Here is a 9,978-nt window from a genome sequence, read left to right on the forward strand (position 1 = left end):
AAACCTAAGCTGCAACATCAATAGGACCAGAAAGGGACTTGGCAGTACCTCCATTTTTCACGAAAGACCACAATGTGAATGAGTGTTTTGCCATCTATTAAAGCCACAGACATTGCTAAGGAGCGGTAAGCTGTAACCTAGGCTTTATAGCATTCCTTTTCACAGGTGTTTGCAGAAAATTACTATTCGTGCAGGTCAGGTTTAGAAAGCACATGTCTTAATGTCATATGTCTTCAGCTTTGTGTGTTGTGAATGGGGGATTATATGCAATTTAGCCCGGAAAAACACAAAGGATTGAAAACATGAGTTATAAGAGTGTCAGCCAGTAATTTCTTCGACAGCCTTGTAATCTTTTTTTAACTCTGTAATCAAACCCTGGTTTCATTCTCTTTATGTCATCCTCTATATTTTCCTGTACAAAAAAAAACATGAAAAGCAAAGCAAAGGGGAAACAAAATGCATCCAGTCGGATAAATCGCTCTTCCCGATGTGATTGCATTTCCATTTTTTAAATAAAAATGAACAAAATGAAGTTTGTCGCCCGGTGGCTGAACGTGTTATTGACAAATGCAAATGACTGGCAGATCTTTCAGTCCTCTCAAAAAGAGACTGAAATGCTGGCTGAAGGCAAGCTAATTCTCCCAGATTGTGATTTGTAATAAACAACATTTCAGGGTGCATGTGGGTGGGAATATACACTGAATACACAATCAAAGACATGTCCTTGTGCACTGATAGATATTCCAACACATACATCCAACACACAGCTCAGCAGATTTATGAATATAACAAGATCTTTTCGCTCAAAAGATACAGTGCGGCTGGGTCACAACCTCTCACCATTTCCATATGTCTTATTTTCTCTGGACTCCTTTGTAGTATTCTACTCTGAACTACTTCCAAAGCAATATTTCAAACACATTGTGTGACCTGTTCACTGGATGTTCTTAATCGGTGTATGTCATCCACAAAGACAACAAGAAGAGTTTACGGTGGTGGAACTGCACAACTGCACTGCATTTAGAGCTATGGACATCTGACTGAAATCTCTACCTGGATTAAAAAAGGAAAAAAATGACTGTATATGTACAGTGCCTTCAGAATACATTTATTCTATGTTCACAGTTATATACAATTTTCTCATTAGAAATGTGACTGGCATGATATTAGAGGGGGGAAAGAAAAATGCATTACTGTCATTTGTGGCAGCATAGGAGGAAATATAAAGTTTGCAGTTTAATCTGTTTCTCTCTGTCAACCTCTGTGTAAAATTAATATGCTACTTGTTACATATTGAGGCTATGAGTTCAGACTGAGAGACGGTGCGTGTTTAGTTGTATAACAGCACTAAGTTGACACGGTCTTGAAAACGTGTTGGCATTTCACAGTGAATATGATCACAGAAACACAATGAGGGAGTAAAAAAAAGAGACAGAAAAGTCACAAGGTAGTGTGTTTCAGCCCTTCTGAGAGAAGAAAACATTTTGAGATTATATTTTGGAACATAAAATGGCGAGCTGTGACACCTTTGCCTCTGCTGCAAATGTGAGGTAGCAGACGCACCTGCCCACGACTGGGACAGAGCAAAACTGGAACAGATGGAATTGAGTTGCTGAACTCAATCTCTAATACTGGGCCAGACACTAGACAGATACAGTCAAGCATGAATTTGAAGGCCAGGCAGGCTGTTAATTCAGTGTGGGTGAATCTGTGGACTACTTTGCAATTTACTGGCTTGTACCTCTTGAAGCGCTGGCTTAAAGTGAAGTGAAGTCATAAGTGAAATCAATTTGGTGGTGTCATCTTAGCTCCAGTGGGCAGCCGTGTAATTCCCTGCAATTTAGGGTGAGGCGCTGGGCTCAATGGTAAGGTATAGTGAGGCTGAAATCTTTGATAGGATTGTCTTATGATAAGAAGGGCGAAGAAGCAATCTCTACATGTGATTGTGGTTTGCTTTCACAAAGGAACGTAGAAACAAGCTGTTTAAATGGAAAGTCTGGATGGACTGTCCATGGATTTGCAGACACCACACTTGACTTCTGTCTGCCCTTCTTTCCCTTTATTTATGGCTGCTAATTAAGAGCAACAGACAGGTCACAAAGGGCAGGGAAGGCGGGGTAAATGATAGAGACCACCGCAGTCAGAAAATCAAAGCATTTCGAACACATGGCATGAACATAAGAACATAACAACATAAGAAAGTTTACAAATGAGAGGAGGCCATTCAACCCATCATGCTCATTTGGTGTCCATTAATAACTAAGTGATCCAAGGATCCTATCCAGTCTATTTTTAAATGTTCCCAAATGTTCAGTTTCAACCACATTGCTGGGGAGTTTGTTCAGATTGTGACTACTCTCTGTGTGAAGACGTTTCTCCTTTTTTCTGTTTTGAATGCCTTGAAGCCCAATTTCCATTTGTGTCCCCGGGTCCGTGTGTCCCTGCTGGTCTGGAAAAGCTCCTCTGGTTTGATGTGGTCGATGCCTTTCATGATTTTGAAGACTTGAATCAAGTCCCCACGTAGTCTCCTCTGTTCCAGGTGAAAAGGTTCAGTTCCTCAGTCTCTCAGTAGGACATTCCCTTCAGACCTGGAATAAGTCTGGTTGCTCTCCTCTGAACTGTCTCTAGAGCAGCGATATCCTTCTTGAAGTATGGAGACCAGGGGCCGGTTGCATAAACATAGACAAAGTCTTTGTCTTAGTATGATAATAAGTCCTACTAACGATAGACACTCCGTTAAGATCATTACATAAAACAGTCTTTCCTTAGACTGGTCTTAGACTGGTCTTACTAAGTCAATTACGCACTGCATTCTGGGAATTTTAAGACACCTGAAGAAAAAAAAAACATGGCGGACATGGTTTCTCTAAAACAGCGATGATCACAGTTAACTGATAATCTATGCTAGTTATTAAAATATAATGTAGAGAAATGTATCAATTGGGAGCCATTTTCGGAAACTTTCACTAACGCATTCAAACACAAGGTGTGGGATAAAATTAAGAAAAAGTTAACATTGTCAAACTGTTGTGTGTGTGCTGTGCGGTCTGTAAAAGACGGGAGAAACGATTAAATAATATGCTAATTTAAGAGGAAACATCCGTGAATGAAACGCAAAGCAGCACAAAGTTTATTATTATTATTATTATTATTATTATTATTATTATTATTATTATTATTATTATTATTATTATTATTATTATTATTATTATGTATTCCTTTGCAATGCACCCTGAACCAGGGCGAATTAGGATAGCAAATAGCAAAACAAAAGTGCTAAATACAGCACACAATTACTAATCGTCAAATTAAGACCAGTCTAATGGTATAGACCAGTCTAATATAGTTTTATGCAACCAGCCCCAGAACTGTCCACAGTATCCAGATGAGCTCTAACTAGCGCATTGTACAGTCTGAACATCACTGCCCTTGTGCTCAAATCTACACTTTTGACAATATACCCTAGCATTCTGTTTACCTTTTTTATTGCTTCCCCACATTGTTTGGATGGAGAAAGTGAGGAGTCCACATAGACTCCTAAGTCTTTTTCATGCGTTACTTCATCTAGTTCTATTCCTCCCATAGTGTAATTATAGTGGACATTTTTGTTACCTGCGTGTATTACCTTGCACTTGTCCACATTGAATTTCATCTGCCAGGTGTCGGCCAACAACTGAATATTATCTAATTCCCTTTGAATAGCCTGTGCTGCCGAGATTGTATCTGCTGAGCCACCTATTTTAGTATCATCTGTAAATTTGACAAGTTTGCTAACTATCCCAGAGTCCAGATCATTAATATAGATTAGAAAAAGCAAAGGCCCTAGTACTGATCCCTGTGGAAATCCACTAACAACCTCACTCCAGTTAGAAGTGACTCCTCTAATCGACACCCTCTGTTTCCTAGACATCAACCAGTTCATAATCCATCTACTTACATTACCCTGAATACCTACAGCTTCCAATTTGAGGATCAGCCTTTGGTGTGGAACCTTATCAAAAGCTTTTTGGAAATCTAAGTATATCATATCATATGCTTTCACATGATCTACAGCTGCAGTTGCATGTTCAAAACATTCTAATAAATTAGTAAGACATGATCTGCCTCGTCTAAACCCATGTTGACTATCTCCAAGAATATGGTTTTCATTAAGATGCTGCTCTATTTTCTGTCTAATCATTTTTTCCAACATTTTACAAGTAATGCAGGTGAGACTGATTGGTCTGTAATTTCCTGGCTCAGTTTTGTCCTTTCTTGTGGACTGGTATGACATTTGCTGTCTTCTAGTCAGTTGGCACATCCCCTGTTCTAAGTGTCATTTGGAATATTTGACTTAGCGGCCTGTAAATAAAGTACTGTTGGAAATATCCCATCTGGCCCAGGTGATTTGTTTGTATTTAATTCTGCTAGTCCCTTTAGTACCTCCTCCTCATTTATGCTGATCTCTCTTAGGGATTGACTGGACTGATTGTTAACCTGTGGCATGTTATCTGTTTTTTCTTTTGTAAAAATCTCTGTGAAATACTCATTCAGAACATTTACCACATCTTGTTAGTTTTCCAGGATTCTTCAATTTTTGCCCTTTATCTGTTTAACTTCCTCCTTTATTGACCTCTTGCTGTTGTAATATTGAAAAAAGCTCTTTGCATTAGTTTTAGCTCCAAGAGCTATGTTTCTTTCTATTTCCCTCTTTGCTTTCCTGATACCTTTCTTAACATCTCTTTGCAGCTCAACATATTCTATGTATTTTTTTTGTCTCTATCCCTTTTGTATGCACTATACAACATTTTCTTTCTCTTGATATTTTTTTTGCATACCTCTATTAAACCATTTTGGCCAGTGTTTTTTGGTCCTCAATATGCTAAGTTTTGGTACAAATGTCTCCTGAGCCTCAAGTAGTATATTCTTAAAATATAACCATCCATTTTCAACTGAATTTGTATCCAATGTGCTCTAGTCTACCTCTTCTAAATGCCGCCTCATACCTTCAAGGTTTGCTTTTCTAAAATTGTAGATCATTGTTTTAGACTTGGTCCTTGTTTTTTGAAAGAATGCCTCAAAGCTAACCATATTGCGATCACAGTTTGCCATTGGTTCTCTAACTACTGTCCCCCTGACTCTATCTTGTTCTTTTGAAAATATCAAGTCAATGCATACGCTCTCTCTGGTTGGTTCCCTGACAAATTGAGTTAGAAAGCAGTCATTTACCATCTCAACCATTTCTATTTCTGCTTCTGTAGTCCCGACTGGGCTTTCCCAGTCTATGTTTGGGTTGGGTGGTCTGTAATACACTCCTACCACTAATCCTCTGGATGTCTTGTTCAAAAGTTTAACCCACAAAGATTCTGTTTTGTTACTGGGATCTAATTTGAGTTCTGCCTCAATGTCATTTTTGACATATAATGCTACCCCACCATCTCTTTGATTTTGCCTGTCCCTCCTAAACTGTGTGTATCCTTTCAACTTGTATTTATACCCATCATTTTCTGTAAGCCATGTTTCTGTCACTCCTACAACATCATAGCCACACACCTGCACTGTGGCTTCTAGGTCTAACACCTTGTTCCTTATACTCCTGGCATTGAGGTACAAACACTTCAGGACTTTCCTACTAGCAGTTTCCCGTTGTTTTAAATATTTGAGTTTCAAGATTTTAGTTTCAGCCATGCAACATATTAGCAGGATTGGCAGAAGGAACCAGAGGTGGAAAGCAAACCAAGCGGATGGACAGCATTAGGGACTGGACAGGAGTAACAATAACAGATCTACTAAGGACTTCAAAGGAAGAGAGCTCAGGAGAACGGACAGAGCCAGCCACCAGATTGCAGAGGACACTCGATGTTGATGATGCCAATTAAAAGCATTAGAAGTGGTGTTTAAGGTGAGAAGCATAGCAATCTACTATGCTTCCAAACGTTTAATTCAAAAGATCTGCAGTACAATAAATTCTAAAACACTAACAAAAAACGGCCAGACTAAAATGTTGGACACCTTGCAAAAACACTTTGAACCAACATAAGTAAGCTGCTCGAAGGCCAGTGAATTATAGCTTTTTCTCAATCAGCTAATTAGCTGACAGCATTGTCCACATTGTCTTAGTTGATAAGTTAATAAAAACGGGTTCTGGTTATTTTGTTGTCCTCCAAAGTATCTTTATAGGTCAAAACACTTTTGCACCTGGGCCTTCATTCAGAAGACCGGTAACACTTCACACTAATGACCTCAAATAATAGCCATGAATTCTTCCTGAATGTGGGTAGGATGATATTCACCTACAGCCCCAACTTTATATTTTATTGACATTCTTGTGTCAAAATTATCGAGTTCTCCAGTCAATTGAGATGTCTGACTCTGCATTCGAAGGGAGAACTGTTTAAGGTTCCTATTAAGAACATAGTTAATGGTATTTCCCTTGTCTCCTTGAAAAAAGTAAGACCGTCCTTCTGTTTTTGTAGACAAATCAGCTGCTTCTGGATACACATGCAAGCTCTCCCCTTGAAGAAAAAAAAAAAGACCAATGCTAAGAAGCAGAGAAGTCGTCTGAGCATTTAACAGGCAGTACAATGGGGATAATTCCAGCTATATGTCAGGCCTGTAAACGAGTTCCTCTCTTTCTGCCGGATGGTACAATACAAAGTTGTTGAGACTGCTCTATAAAAGCTGCTTATAACAATAACCAAAGAGATCTCAGCTACAAAGCACGTCTCTAAAGACTCTAGTGCAGGAGGAAAGAAAATGAAAAGATTTACACTCTCACCACTGAGTACCTACAGTGCAGTGAAAGCTGGGCCGAGAAAAATGGTTGATTTAGTTAATGTAGGAAACAAACCAACATCTCATAATCTATGTCAATTGATAAACATTCAGTGTCTGTTCAAATATCCAGGCAGCTCCTTCGTAGCGTATTTGCATGCCCCCTGGCCACTTTCAAAATTGATGTGTTCTCATTACTTCCCACTGTGTGCCGGAATATTAATCATATTGTTAAGTCATGAAGACTGCTTGGTTCACTTGGATTAGAACTTCGTGAAAGTTTTTCCTCTTGCTTACTTTAGCTTCCCTTCATTTCTCGAAAAAACGTCTTGGCTTTGAAATCAAATCCACGAAGAATAACATCATGTGACCATTGCTGGTGTCTTGTGAATGTGCCTTGCTCAACACTTAAGCACTTAAGCCCAGTCCTTCTTTAAACACTGCCAGTCATGCTGATGCTTAATTATATATTTATATATGTATCACAAAGAGGAATGACTGCACATTGCCTTTTGAAGGCCAACAGCAAACACATCAAGTGCAGATGTTGCCAGGCATATGAAAACAGTTATTTAATTGTCTTTAATTGAGAGAAAATTCAGAAGTAACAAATTGAATCTCAAAGTGAAGCAGACTGATCTAATTACAGAAGGAAAGCACATTTCCAGGCTATGTTCATGTTTCCTTTAATGCCTAAAATGTCAAACGTGCTTAATTTCCATAAGGTATAAGGTATTCATTTTAATGCTTAGAATCGGAGGTTCACAATCTGCAGTACAACAGGCCAAACCTTCTACTGGAAAAGGCTTTCTTTCAAGATGATTTTGGCTCTTTTATTCCCCTTCTTTTAAAATGTTTTTTTTTTTCCCTAGTGTCATTTAAGACTTCTAAATTCGTTTTGGTTGTGTAGAATATGTAAAATCAGTATCTGCTTTTAAAGGGCAGATCAACAGTACAAAAGTACACCGTGCTTTTTGGTTTATGATTACAGACCGGCAGTTAAGTGCGCTCGCACACGCACACACACAGAGCTGCCTTAATCTACCCAACTGTAAATGCAATCCTCAGAAATAATGGGGGCAAATGGACTAACCATGTGTTGTTTAAGTCAGCATATTTAGCCGGCAACATGGACTCCTTCAGAAAGGTTTCACTAAAGAGGAAGACAGACCAGTGAATGTGCAGAACAAAATCACAGCTCATCTTGAATGCAGAGTCCGACCTGTTAAAATGTCTTCTTTTGAACGATAATTGTTATAATAACAACAATAACAGCACTAGGGGTCTGTGGAGCAGACGCTGTATCATTATTCTGCTCCTATTATGCTAAGATCTTATCTTTTCAAAGCGTTCCAGTTTCACCTGGCTGTCAAAAGTTCATCCATGTTTTGGCAGGAGAGATTTGACAAACCTAATTAAGTCTGCCATTCAAGGTGAATTAAGTCAGGTCATATTTTCCTGACCTACATTGGAATTCCTCTGGCCTGTAGACCACAGTCGAAACCTCTTGGAAGACATCCAGGAGAAGCTTAATGGCTGTGGTGAGAACAGGCTCTTAGTGTTTTATATATATATATATATATATATATATCCTTTCTGAAGGACAGGACAGTGTGGCGAAAGCCAGACTGAAGACTATTAATTTAATTAAGCTGAAGGAATGATTGGAGTGCTGTGCTCTTCTTCAAGCCCCATGACAGGGACTATCATTTTAGGAGTTCAAAGGTCATCTGACAGCAGGTGGCGGAAACTATTAACTCGGTGAGGTTCATTCTCTGAGGAGTTAAAGCTGGTTTCCTGGAACATGATTAGTATTGGTCTCGGCCTAACCTGCTTAATTGGACAGTCCAAAACTAATGCTAATGTGGGTGTTAAACCAGCCCCAAGACTTACAAAATTGGTATTTTAACAGATGGAGTAAGATTGTATTATGTTAACAGTTTCTCTTTTAGTTCCTTTTTTTTAGTTTTCCTTCCCCTGCCTTTAAGCTGCAATCAGACTTTGTTAAGACTCCCCCAATTCTTAATTAAAGGTAGGTATCTCTTAATACAGCAATTAATAACGGTCACAGAGGAACCTTAAATGCTGTGCTGGACCGAACCGACAATTTAAAAGATTTTGTATCGCATCAGTCTCTTGAAACCTGAGAATTGTCAGCATTAAAGTGATTAAGCAGAGGATAAGTAACTGATTTGCAAGGTAGAAAAAAGTAAGTGAAGAATGACATTTAAAATAGCATCAGGAATTGTAATTGTAAAATGTAGAGATTTCTGTGTACCATAATCAGGGAAGGGATAAATAAACTACGGTTCAATAATTGGTCACTAATTAATAGTTAATTTTTAAGGTCAATTAGAAAGCATTAAATTCAAAATATGCCCCGAATAGTATAAGATGAAAAACGTATATATGTGGTTATATGATCCATCAAAAGTTTTTTTATTACGTGTTTTATGTTGGCATTTTAATTTTTTTTTTCATTTCATCACATACCCTGACCTTATATTGTGGGCTTCAGATACGTATTTAAATTCCCATATGATTTACACACACTGTAAAGATATCATGGATGATTGTCAAAGACCCCGCAGAGAGAGAGAGATACAGAACACAATAAAAAGTGTAATAGAAGTAATTTAACAGTGTGACATTGGTATGATCTTCTCCAAACCTTTTCCTCACTTCTTCTGAAGTGTTATGAAGCTGCTTCCTTTCACATGAACGAGTCTGTCAACATTACTGGTAGCTGTCCGAAAACACTGTCCCAATTATAAGGATATCCCTAACCATAGGCTGTCTACTATAGACCATAGGGCACTGTACAAGGTTTTGACTGGGGAAGTCCCATCACAAAGGAAATTAGAGACTACCGGTGAATTCAAAACAAAATTCAAAACAGATTTGTACCCTTGGCATCCTCTAATAGTTTGTTTATTATTGTAGTTTTAAAGTATTTTGTATCTAGTCTTTTATTTCATGGTGCAAGGATTTGGGAAACGTTGATGCATATAAAGATGATGCTGACGATTATTAAAGAGGGACCCTCCCTCCATGGAAATCTTTCAGGTGAAACATATTCCAAGGCTGCCAAGTCTGAATTCCCCCAAGAACACATATATATTCCAAACTCATCCTGCCAGGTTGAAGTCCATTTACAGATGCACAGAGGAAATGGGGTTCACATGATAATGAAACAGATGACACAATGACAGGCGAAGAAGGATG

This window comes from Amia ocellicauda, chromosome 17 (genome assembly GCF_036373705.1).
Source record: "Amia ocellicauda isolate fAmiCal2 chromosome 17, fAmiCal2.hap1, whole genome shotgun sequence".
Lineage (NCBI taxonomy): Eukaryota > Metazoa > Chordata > Actinopteri > Amiiformes > Amiidae > Amia > Amia ocellicauda.